The sequence below is a fragment of the Nannospalax galili genome, unplaced genomic scaffold (assembly GCF_000622305.1).
Source record: "Nannospalax galili isolate Female #2095 unplaced genomic scaffold, S.galili_v1.0 scaffold930, whole genome shotgun sequence".
NCBI classification, from domain to species: domain Eukaryota; kingdom Metazoa; phylum Chordata; class Mammalia; order Rodentia; family Spalacidae; genus Nannospalax; species Nannospalax galili.
In genome coordinates, this window is record NW_008329328.1 from 1,810,496 (window position 1) to 1,823,248 (window position 12,753).

A 12,753-nucleotide genomic window follows, 5' to 3' on the forward strand; every position below is an offset into this window, starting at 1 on the left:
TAACTGTATTAATTCAACTGTGAACCTAAAAATTTATAGCCCATTTTGAAAGAGATGCATCTTAGCTATGGAAATTGTTATTGAATATGTCAATGCTGTTGTAATGAAATGCTTCATCTAATTATATGGTTATTAAATAATTTTAAAAAATCATTCAATTTTATGTCTTATAGGGCATATTTGATATTGTATAACTGCATTAATTCAACTGTGAACCTAGAAACTTACAGCCACTTGCTCTGGAGTGTGTTACTTGACTGTTAAAGCTGTAATGAAATGCTCCTTCTAATCATGTATTTCTTAAAAAAAACTTTAAAAATTTTCTCATTAATAATTAGTAGATGTGAAAAACATTACCATTGAAATCTAACTGAAGACTTTATATCCATGCTCAGATGCCAAGGATCGTAGAAAGTAGCTGACTGTGACTAGTAATAATCAGATATATAGAGATTAGAAACACGTGCAAACATCTTGGTGTTAATTTCATTAAAACTAAATTTTTCTCTATGAAACACGTATTTTAATAATGAATTGGAGATCTTTTTTAAAGGTAAAACTTCATTCAATTTTATGTTTTATAAGGTTTATACGGAGTACAATATTGTATAACTGTATTAATTCAACTGTAAACCTAAAAATTTACAGCCAATTTTGAAAGAGATGCATCTTAGCTCTGGAAATTGTTATTGAATATGTCAATGCTGTTGTAATGAAATGCTTCTAATTATGTGGTTATTAAATAAATAATTTTAGTGTAATTTAAATATCACAAAAAGTAGACCTTATATGGTACAGAAAAAAAATGAATTTTAAGATTTAAAAAAATTCTGTGAAGACTGGCTTTGGAATTTTGTTGGAGAGTGCATGGAACCTATAGACGCCTTTGTTAGCACAGTCATTTTCACAATCTTAACTTCCGATCCATGAGCATGGGATCCCCTTTCATCACCAGTATCTTGTTTGCCTGCTTGTTGAGTAAAGTTGAGTACTTTAAAGTCTTCGTTGCAAAGGTCTTTCACTTCCTTAGTGGTTAGGGAATGGCTAGATTTGTTCCAAGGGTTTTTTTTTTTTTTTTTTTTGGTCTTTTTGAGACAGGGTCTCCCTGTAGCCCCAGCTGTCCTGGAACTCACTATGTAGACCAGGCTGGCCTTGAACTCACAGAGATCCGCCTGCCTCTGCCTCCCGAGTGCTGGGATTAAAGGCGTGTACCACCACGCCCGGCCAAGGTATTTTTTAATTGTCTATTGATTTACTATTTATTTATTTATTGAGGCAATTGTGAATGGAATTATTTTTTCTGAATTTTTACTCAGCATTCTGGGATTTGTTGTTGTTGTTCCAGTATTTGCCTTCTGTAGTTAGTTGGGTTTGCACATGTGGAACCTAACTATATGAAGGGCCAAGTGTACCATCTTGTTATTATCTGTTTATTAACTTTTGTTAACCTTATGCAGTTGTTTTAAAACTTGAGTGAATATATTGTGGGCTGGAGAGATGGCTCAGAACACTGACTGCTCTTGCAGTGAACCTGGATTCAATTTCCAGCATTCACATGCTGGTTAACAACTGTCCGTAACTCCAGTTCCAGGGATCTGACACCTTCTGACGTCCATGGGCATTGCATGACATGGGTGTACTTAAGTACATGTAGGTAATACACTCATACACACAAAATAAAAATAATAAAAATATATATGTAACTTGAATATACTGTAAAACGAAAACATTTTTTGTATTTTATTTATTATTTTTATTTTATGTGTATGAGTGTAAAGCCTGCATGTATGTAAGTGCACCCATGTCATGCAATGCCTGTGGAGGCCAGAAGAGGGCATCAGATCTGCTGGAACTGGAGTTATAGATGACTGTTAGTCATCATGCGGATGCTGGGAATCAAACCTGGGTCCTCTGCAAGAGCAGCCAGAGCTCTTAATCTGAGCTCTCTCCAGCCCCAAGGAAAACATTTTTTAATCTTATCAAATTTTTATTATCACACAAAATAAAGTTTGCTTTTAAGTCAGGTGTGGTGCCTATACTCCCAGCACCTAAGAAATGGAAACCAGAGGATCAGGAGTTTGAGACCAACTGAGATGCACGAAACTCTGCATCAAAAATAAAAGCAAAACATCGGGCTAAAGGATGCAGGTTCAGTTCCCAACATCCAAATGGTAGCTAATAACTATCCATAATTTCAGTTCCAGGGGATCCAATGCCCTTTTCTGGCTTCCACAGGCATTGCACACATGAGTGCACTTACACATATGCAAGCAAAACACTCATACACATAAAATAATAATAAATCTTAAAAAACAAAACAAAAACAATGGGTTTATTATATTTTGTCATATTTATTGTATTTTGCTCTAGTCATCCCCAACTTTCTTTCTGCTCTCCCAATTGTCTGTCCTATGCTTTTGTCTGTCGTGTGTGTCCATGTGTGTATGGGTGTGTGTGGGTATGCATGTGTGTGTGTCCATGTGTATATGGGTCTGTGTGTATGCATGTTTGTGTGTGTCCATGTGTTTATGGGTATGTGCGTGTATGCATGTGTGTGTATGTCCATGTTCATGTGTGTGTGTGTGTGCATATGTGTGTGTCCATGTGTGTATGGGTGTGTGTGTGATGCATGTGTGTGTATGCATGTGTGTGTATCCATGTGTATATGGGTCTGTGTGTATGCTTATTTGTGTGTGTCCATGTGTGTATGGGTGTGTGTATACATGTGTGTGTATGTCCATGTGTATGGGTGTATGTGTATGCATGTGTGTGTCCATGTGTATGGGTGTGTGTGTATGCATGTGTGTGTATGTCCATGTGTATGTGTGTATGCATGTGTGTGTGTCCATCTGTATGGGTGTGTATGCATGTGTGTGTGTCCGTGTGTATAGGTGTGTGTGTATGCATGTGTATGGTACGCATATGTAAATGTGTATGTGTGTATGTGGTATGTGTATGTATATGTATGTGTGTGCACGTGTGCACTATGCATATGCAAATGTGTATGTATGTATGTGCATGTATGTGTGTATGCATGTGTGTACATGTATGTCTATGTGTGTATACATATAAATCTAGACTTAGCATGTGGGAGAAAGCATGTGACACTCACCACTCTCTTTTTTCCCTGAAAAAAGAAATTTGTTTTTTTTAATTAAAAAAAAAGTTTTTGTGGTCCCCCTGTAGCCCCAGCTGACCTGGAACTCGCTATGTAGACCACAATGGCCTTGAACTCACAGAAATCTGCTTGCCTCTGCCTCCCTAGTGCTGTAAAGATATGCACCACCACACATGTATGTGTATGAATGTATTGCTTGCATGCATGTAAGTGCACCCATGTCATGCAATGCTTGTGGAGGTCAGAAGAGGGCATCAGATCCTCTGAAACTGGAGTCATAGACGGTTGTTAGCCACCATGTGGGTGCTGGGAATTAAACCTGAGTCCTCTACAAGAGCAGTCAGTGTTCTTAACCACTGAGCCAACTCTCCAGTCCCCAAAAGGAAATTTTATATGACATCATAAAGTGGAAAACTATTTGACACAAATAGAAAGCAGCCAAAAATAAGCAGAAATAAAACACACTTAGTTTCAGTTGTTTGTCTTTTTTTTCACCTCAGATGGGTAATGTGCTGGTGCATAATAAGGTTTAAGGGCGGCACATGTCACACATACACGTGAACACACACATCATCATGCTTATGAACCAAAAAAAGGATCTTGTGTGTTTCTTTTTGTGTGCTAGTGTTAGAGTAGCAAAAAGCCCCATAAGTTTAACTGGTCAAGGCTATAATTCTCTAGTCTGTTGAAAGACCCACCTTTCCAGTCTCACTGGTCAATCACCTGATCATAGGATCACCCCTAGGAAAGCAGGTTTACCTTAAGTTATGCTAAATAGATGGGCAAATACCTAGTGTGTTGATGAGATGGCGAACTTTTCCTGCTTGGAATCCCGCCTCCCAGTGCGGAGCCTCTGGACCCAGACATAGACATGTAGGTCTCTGGAAGTCTTCCCACTTTTCTGAATTCTTCAGAAAAGTATAAATCTCTCCTTTTCTTCTTCATATCCCTTTTCTAAATGTGCTTTCTCTAATGCTTTGCGCTGCCCCAGCATCTTGTATTTCTTTACTTTTTCTCTAAAGCTTCCTTCTCCCAACCATGTGGCTGCCAGTCAGCCTCATGTTGACCTCCATGCAGGCTCTAAACCTGCCTGGCTCCATGGCTTTCTTCCCTTCTCCCCATCATTCTCCTCCTCAAGGCAGCTGCCAAGATGAGCAGCTCGCCTCCCCTGAGGATTTTTCTGTAAGATTCTGTAACATTGTCTAAAGCTTCCATTTGGGTCCATTCTTAAATTATTTTATGAATGAAACTAAGAACCCTCTAGGGGATGCTCTTTCTCCCCGTTTCACTAGGAAGAAAACCTCCAGCCTGGAATGTTCATCAGACAGAGGCTCTACCCCTGAGGTGCATCCCAGTCCCTATAATAATATTTTAAAATCTGGTTTAATACTACAGCCTGCTGCAGGGTGGGTCTTTTGTCAAATGCTTAACTGGCGAGTGTTACAAATCTCCTAGTTCAAGAGATTCTCCTAGATCAAGGTGACTGAAGGAAGACGCATTTTGAGTCCGTGTTATTTTAGTATAATAAGTCATATCCCTCTTTTCAAGTCAATTTTCTTTTTAGTGACATCACACTAGAGTCCACAGCTTGGCTACAGGGAAGAGATTAGAAGTGAAGATGGAGAAGGGATGTGTAGTACTGAGGCAGGATGGAAGGATGGGGAATTGTGACATAAGAGATGAGGGTCCTGGTATTCCACCCGCCTTTTCTACTGAAAAAGGTGGGAAACTTCAGATACGCAGTTAAAGCCCCATTTCTCCACATAGACAGTGTTTTCCAAAAGACATCTTTTCAAAGACAAAAAAAAGGGGGGAGCCAAAAGGAGTCTTGAGTATATACTCCTCTTGCATTCCTGAATGTAAACAGTAAAGCTGTCTCACAAGGTAACCTGCAGCAGGAAACTTACCCTTAACCTGTGTAAGCTACAGGCAGAGCAGTGTTAAAGAGGTGGACTGGTTCTTAGCAAGCTTTACAGCTGTGACTTGACAGTCAGCCAGATCCTACATGCCCGCTGTAAGGACACATATCTGGCCTCTCACTAGGGAAGCTTGCATTATGCTGGTCTCTCTCTCTCTCTTTCTCTCTCTCTCTCTCTCTCTCTCTCTCTCTATTTCTTTGTGGAAGCCACAAATTCCTGGTTTTGTCAGAACCGTGTGAGATTACTCCCTGAGAGGCAAGTTCCTCCGCAGGCAATAGTAGACTCCAACCTTTTCTGTCTCCCGCTGAGGCAGACCATTGTTTCAATAGTCTGATGGGAGAAGGGAGGGGCACAGGCACCTCTCTTTAGCACATCTTTTCTCCTACCCACCAGGTATGTGACCCCACAGGGTAGGAAGGTAAGGTACTTAGAGGCTGCCTGCTTGTTCCAAGCCTTCTGCACTTGGGGGTGTAGAAAGGCCTGGCCACAGCCCACACCACCTCACAGACATTCAAGCAGGGGAAGCATGCTTTCATTCTTTCCACTGCAATCATTTTCCATGGACCAGCAGCAGGGAAAAGGTGCAGTAAAACTGAAAACAAAGTAACTACTGCAGAAGCAGGCTTCTCCCAAACTGGCTTTGCAACCTTTTCCCCTTCTAGTGTCATTTTTGCACAGGGCGGCACCTACTGTCAAGGACATCAGAAAGGCTGGAAGAGAAGACAGACCATAGGCTGTGACGCCACTCTGTGGTATTCTAGCAGTTAGCGCCCTACATCTAGAAGCAGAAACACTGAGCTCCGATCTTCTTACCATGTTGCTTTAGCTCCTTACAAAGGGCCTGCTTCTGAACTACCCAGTCTCACAGAATCCTGTGACTTAGAGAAATCCTGATTGCATGAAGCATTGAGCTACATCAGTGCTTGTCCAAGTAGCAGCCAGAATACAAATGGCCCAAATGAAGATGACAAACATTTACTGACTATGTCTTTTTCAATACCAGCCGTGTAAGGGAGTTTCTACCTCTAGCCCTGCTGTAAGTTCTTGGTGCTGGTGATTGGCCTAGGGCCTTGCACATGCTAAGCAGGCACTCTGCCACTAAGCTATCCCCTTGGGCCACTAACCCCACTTTGAAAAATGCAGAAAAATGGCCTGAGAAGATGGGCTAATTGGTAAGGTAAGCCTGAGTGCCTGAGTTTGAATCTCCAAAAAGGGCAGAAAAGGCTGGACTCAGTGATGCCTACCTGTAATCTCAGCAGTGGGAGAGGTAGAGACAGGGGCCCTGGGAGCTACAGGTCAGCTAGTCTGGTCTACAGGTCAACGTTCCAGGCCAATGAGAGACCTTGTCTCAAACAAAAGGTGGGCAGTGCCTGAGGACTGTCCTCTGACCTCCACACATGTACCTGGTGTTATAGTAGAGAATGGACTGGAACCTACCTCTGCGTGGAAACAGACAAGTCTCTTCGCTTAAGAGTTGATCCAGCTGTGCCATTCAATCTCCTGGCAAAGGGACTGCCGCTAGAGAAGACAGGTCCACATTAAGTCATGCTAAACAACAGGAGAAATAATTATCCCTTTAATGAAGCAATGTACTTTTCCATCCCAGAATCTCCTCTGTTAGAATTCAGGATGAGAAGACGATGTGATAAAGTAGAAATGGAGTCAGACCTCAACAGATGCAGATAGCTTTATTAGCCAAGAGGGGCAAACAACCTTCCTGCAGGAATGTGCTATGGGTTTCGGAGAGGTCTGGGATTTATAGGTGAACCCAGAAAGTCCCAGAAGGTGAGTCATGCCTTTCTAGCATCCCAGAAGGTGGGTGTTGTCCTGCTCCTTCCCGGGATCTGAGAAGGAGAGGTGGGGAGTGTTGGCAGGGGATGTATAAGGAACCAGATCTACAAGAAGGCTGATAACAAACTAGATGCCTGTGAACTATCTCAGCTCATTAACCTAGCCTAAGTTACTCCATTTTGCACAAAGCAGCCATTTCAGGAGAAGTGCCTTTTACCCTACTTATAAAAGCTACCTAGAAGGGAGAAACAACTTTGAATTATGAGAAATGGCCTGCCTGCATACCACAGGGTGTTCTAATCTAGGCCTGCACTTGACTAACTGCTTATCTCGCTTCTGTAAACCTGCTTTGTGCCTGCAGAATAACACGTAATTGATTGCTAAATTCAAAGTTTTCTGTGTTTGAATTTTGCTGTGTTGTGTAAACCTGATAGGCCCACTGATGTTCTGTTTGAACCTTGCTTTCTGTAATCCTATAAATATTCTGGCTGATTGGTGTTCGCTGCTGCTTCTATTCCCGACATAGACAGCCTGGTCGGCTGAAATAAAACTTTACCTCGCTGCTTTCAATTAAGTAGTGTTGGTGATTTTTATTCGGAATCTGGCATGTAACAGTCTGGGGCTGGAAAGATGGCTCAGTGGTTAAAAAAACTGGCTTCTCTTGCAGAAGACTGACCCAGGTTCCAATCTCAGTACCCACACTGTGACTAACAACCGTCCATAACTCTAGTTGCAGGGTATTCCCTCTTCTGACCTCCTCCAGCATTGCACAACATGAGTGCATTTATGGACATGCAGGGAATACACTCATACACATAAAATGAAAATAATATTTCTTTTTGCTTGTTTTTTTGAGACAGGGTCTCCCTATAGCCCCAGCTGGCCTAGAACTCTATGTAGACCAGGCTGACCTTGAACTCACAGAGATCCACCTGCCTCTGCCTCCCAAATGTTCGGATTAAAAGCGTGCGCCACCAAGCCTGGCCAATAAAATATTTTTTAAAAAAGAAACCAAATGTCTTTTGCTAGGGGCCATGTGTTCTGAAATAGACGTATTTCCCTCCTGGAATGGGGAGGCAGGGTGGGGGGTGGTCAGTTCATTCAGTCATTTGTCAGTGCAGTTGCGGCAGAACTGCCATGAGGTTCTATTGGATCTGTCTCTTTTCTAAGCATGCTTTCCCTAACACTTTTGGGCTTCAGTCTTTCTCTAAAACTCCCCTTCCCCCAGGAGTATGCTTGTCCACCACATGGCTGACCTCCCACCTAACTCAACCAACATGGCTTTCTCTCTACCTCGTCTCTATCTTCTGCCTTGGGGTAGCATCTGAGATTTATAACTTGCCTGTTTTGAGATTTTTCCTTTAAACTCTAATAAAAATATCCTTGAGATTTCTTTGGAGACTTCTTAAATTCTTTTATCAACCAGACTAAGAACCCTAAGAAGTGACCCCAATTTCCCTGGTAACATGTGGTGACTCTGGTGGAACTCTCCCAAATTTCTAGTAATACCTGTACCCACACATGAATGCATGTGCACACATGTACACACATTTTTTTATGTAGAATAGTGCTGAGCCTGGTGGTACATACCTGTAATCCCAGTACTTAGGAAGCACAGGCAGGAGGAATGCCATAAGTTCGAGGCCAACCTGGGCTACATAGTGAGTTTGAGGCCAGCCTGGATGGCAAAGTGAGACCCTATCTGAAAAAATCAGGAAGTGGGGCTGGAGAGATGGCTCAGCCGTTAAGAGTAGTGGCTGCTCTTGCAAAGGACCCAGGTTTGGTTCTTAGCACCCACATGGTGGCTAATAACCATCTGTAATGCCAGTTCCAAGGGATCTGATACCCTCTTCTGACCTCCGAGGGCATTGCACGGCACTACACTTACATATGTAGGCAATACACTCACACACATAAAATAAAAATAATAAATAAAAATTAAAAAATAATAAATTTTTTTAAAAAAGAAAGGAAGGAAGGTAGGAAGGAAACTGAACTGAGGTCCTCAGCAATACACACCTGCCTACCATGCATGAGGAATTGGGTTTGAGCCCCAGTGCAGCCAACAATACGACAAAGCAGATATACAAACTGAAGCACTAAGAAGCGGAGTCACTCGCTGGCCCTACACAAATGACCAGCAGCAGAGGTGACTGTAGTGGTCTGAGGTACCTGACTGCTGATAAGCACAGAGTACTGGGAGTAGGGTAGACATGGTCTAGATCTTTTGTGTGTCTTTGAGGCAGGGTCTCATACTGTATCCCAGGCTGGCCTAAAACTCATAGCAATACTCCTGCCTCAGCCTTGCAAGTGCTGGGATTATAGGTGTGCTCCTTCATGCCTGCTACAGCTTTTATATCATGATGGAAATAGTATCTGGGTTGTCATTGAACTGTATGCATTTATCCAAATTCAGATCTGTACACTGAGAAAATTGTAAATTTTCTATGTAAATTATACTTGAGAGAGAGAGAGAGAGAGAGAGAGAGAGAGAGAGAGAGAGAGAGAAACGTGTGGGAATGTGCATGCTCAGAGAAACCAGAGGAGGACGACGTCTGCTCTATCACTTCCTGCCTTGTTCCTTGGAGCAGGGTCTCTCATTGAACCTAGATCTGGGCTGAGGGCCAGCAAACCCCAGTGATTCTCTTGCCTCAAACCCACCACAGCAGTGGGTTACGGGCACACGGCCCTGCTTTTTATGTGGGTGTTGGGATCTGAACTAAGGTTCCATGCTTGTACAACAAGTGCTTTTACCCACTAGGCCAGGTCTCCAACCCATAAATTGTGTCTTACCAAGTCTGATGTTTAAACTGGACATGGTGGCTCACACCTGTAATCTCAGGATGTGGGAGGTTAAGGCAGAAAGACTGTCATGAATTTAAAGGCCAGTAAGTATTACAGAATGAGACTTTGTCTCTTTTTTTTTTTTTTTTTTTTCTTGGAGACCAAACCCAGGACCTTACATTTGCTAGGCAAGCGTTCTACCACTGAGCTAAATCCCCAACCCCAAGACTTTGTCAATAATAATAATAATAATAATAATAATAATAATAACACAAAAAAGGCAAAACAACAGCAGCAACAAAACCCAAAACAAAACAAAACAAAACTTAACTTTTTTATTGTTTATTTTTTTTGAGACAGGGTCTCCCTGTAACTCCAGCTGGTCAGGAACTCACTTTGTAGACCAGGCTGGCCTCAGCCTCACAGAGATCCACCTGCCTCTGCCTCCCAAGTGCTAGGATTAATCACCTTGACTTTTCAACAACTAGCTTGAAGCCCAGAGCTAAGGAAGAGGAAGGAAGTGTGTTAGGGAGCACGGAGGGGAGGACCCTGCAGAGCTGGAAAAGTGGCCTCTAGCGGAGGTCCAGGAGCTGCCCTGGAGCTGCCTCCCCTGACTGGTCCACAAAGGAAAACAAGAAGCTCAGCCGGCTTCCTCTTCCTTTGTGTGGCTCTGTCCTGTATGTCCTGGGCAGCATTCCTAAGCTGTACCCAGGCCCATAAGAATTCTCTTCAGATTTCTATTTTGGCAAATTGTGTCTTCTGTCTCAGGAGGCTGGAACCCCTGAATTTTTCAGGATACCCTTAATACAGTACTACCTAATCATAGACTGTTTATTTCACCTTAAATTATAGTCCCAAGTCCCCTGATGAGTTGTCCTTTTCAGGTCAAAGTGCACTCGCTAAAGTTGATTGATTAGCAAAATAATAAACTATCCTGTCTTCCTACGTACACACACAGGCCCATTTCAACTTTCAACTTCGTGACTTGTGATCTGTGCAAGTTCAGCTTTTTAAGGGTTGATGACCTTAGGTAAAGGAGAGCCAAGAGGATAGACAGCCCATGTCTGGGAATGAAGTGGAAGCACAAAGGTGAAATTCTTCAGCAAACACACATTCAGCCTTGTTCATTCAGCAAACAGTGGGTGAAGGGCATTTTAGCTCTAAGCATTTGAAGGGCATTTTAGCTCTAAGCATTTGGGAATAGAGTGAACACACAGACAAAAGCACATTGGCTTGGAAAAGGTCACGTTCTGTTACACTGAGTAGTAAGTAAACTGTACAGCATGTCAGGTGCTGACCAAGCAATGAGGAAGCAGCCTGAGGCCACAGCAGGTCACTGAAAAAGTGACATGGTAGCAGCTTTGAGGTGACAAAGAGGTGAGCCATGCAGCTATCTAGGGAAAAGCATCCAGGTAGGGGGAACAGCCAGTACAAAAGCCCAGGAGGGCAGGCCTGTCTTGTTTCAGAGGCAGAGCAGAGGGCACTGTGTTGTACTTGAGTTAAAGGATGACAGGAGACAGGATCAGAGACAGGATGTTGAGGGAGCAAGCAGGCTGAGTAGAGCTCTGAAAGCCACCCAAAGGACTTTGCTCAGAGTGAAGGGGAAAGATGGAGGGTTTCGTCCTGATTTCCACTTAAAAGCATTTTGATAGCCACTCTTTGAGACTACTGGCAACTCTGGAAGCAAGAAGCTTTAGTAAGGCCTGAATATCTGCATAGTATCTGCGGATTGATAAAGTGAGAATGGCCAGTGGCTGGAAAAACCGTGCAGAGACCTGACCACTTGGAGGAGTGAGAAAGGGGCCTGCAAAGACTGAGTGAGTTCCGGAAGGAGGCTCCAGCTTTCTGGTTACTGAGGGAAGTCAGGAAAACAGGAGAGGGACTCAGATTTCTACTCTGCGCTGGGTGTTTTGGAACACTGGGGGTTGGGGATGCTTGAATCTCTACTTCCACTATTTTTAAAAAAACATAATTAGAATTTAAATTTTATTTTTTGGGAAGGGTAGCCCTGACTGGCTTGGAACTCACCATGTAGCCCTGGATTATCTGAAACTCATTATGTTAACCACAATGGTCTGGAATTTGCAGTAATCCCTCTGCCTCTGCTTCCTGAGTGCTAAGATTACAGGCATGTTCCACTACACCCTACAGGAAATTTTTAATGCAGAAATAACCCTAGCTGGGAAGTGGGGGGCACACCTTAATTAAGTCTCAGTGCTTGGGAGGCAGAGGCATGTAGATCTCTGTGAGTTTAGAGGCCAGCCTGGTCTACATTGTAAGTGCTAGGCTAGCTAGAGCTACATAGTAAAACTCTTGTCAAAAAGAAAGAAAAAGAAAGAAGGAAAGAAAGAAAGAAAGAAAGAAAGAAAGAAAGAAAGAAAGAAAGAAAGAAAGAAAGAGAGAGAGAAAGAAAACAAAATAACCCTAGCAAACTATTTAAAAGTTTGGTTGATAGGAATTTTACAACACATCATCATGATGTAGAGCCAACCCTGAGCCCCCTGGGAGTTCCCCCATCCCTTTGTCACAACCCACCATTCAGGTGTGTGACCCTCAGCAGGAGAGATACTGTTTTCATCTTAATTACTTCACCATCCCAACCAGGGTCTGGATGTTTAATTGCAGGAAGCCTTAGGGGCTGCTGACTGGGATTCTGCGCTCTCAGGTCCCCTGACTGAACTTTAAAGAACTTCGCCTGAGTACTCAGGGTCAAGAGTACCCACCACCACCACAGAAGCACCATATGCTATCTTCTCCAGCAGGCCCAGGTCAGCCAGGGGAAACCTTCCTCTGCTCCTGCCCCACCCTGGGCCTGATGGGGAGGAATGCTTATCCGTCAGCCTGTTTCATGGTACCTCCCTCCCAGGTCCACAGCTGCCCAATATTTCCCAGCCTGCAGCCCCAAACTGAGGGTCCATTTGTCACACAGAACTAAGACTCCTGCAGTCTATGTAAGTGGAGGGACAGGTGAGAATTTCCAAACATCCAGTGCCGAGCAGAAAAATCTGCAATGTGATCTGCTGGGAGTGTGCAGTGTGCCTGGGAAAGCAGCAGGGGGTATGGACTTGCAAAATCAGAGTAGTCTGTCTGTAGAATTTCAGTGATGGTGGAGAAAGTCCGCTGCCGTCTTTTGCGAACGCT

The 12,753-nt window shown here is 43.2% G+C and overlaps 1 non-coding gene across 1 annotated transcript; it reads right to left on the reverse strand.

Annotated features, from left to right (window-relative positions):
• Nucleotides 1–3,612: 3,612 nt before the first annotated feature.
• On the reverse strand, nucleotides 3,613–3,717 carry LOC115071011. Its single transcript, XR_003850110.1, has one exon. It is a non-coding gene; the product is annotated as a small nucleolar RNA U13 (small nucleolar RNA).
• Between the last annotated feature and the right edge of the window lie 9,036 nt (nucleotides 3,718–12,753).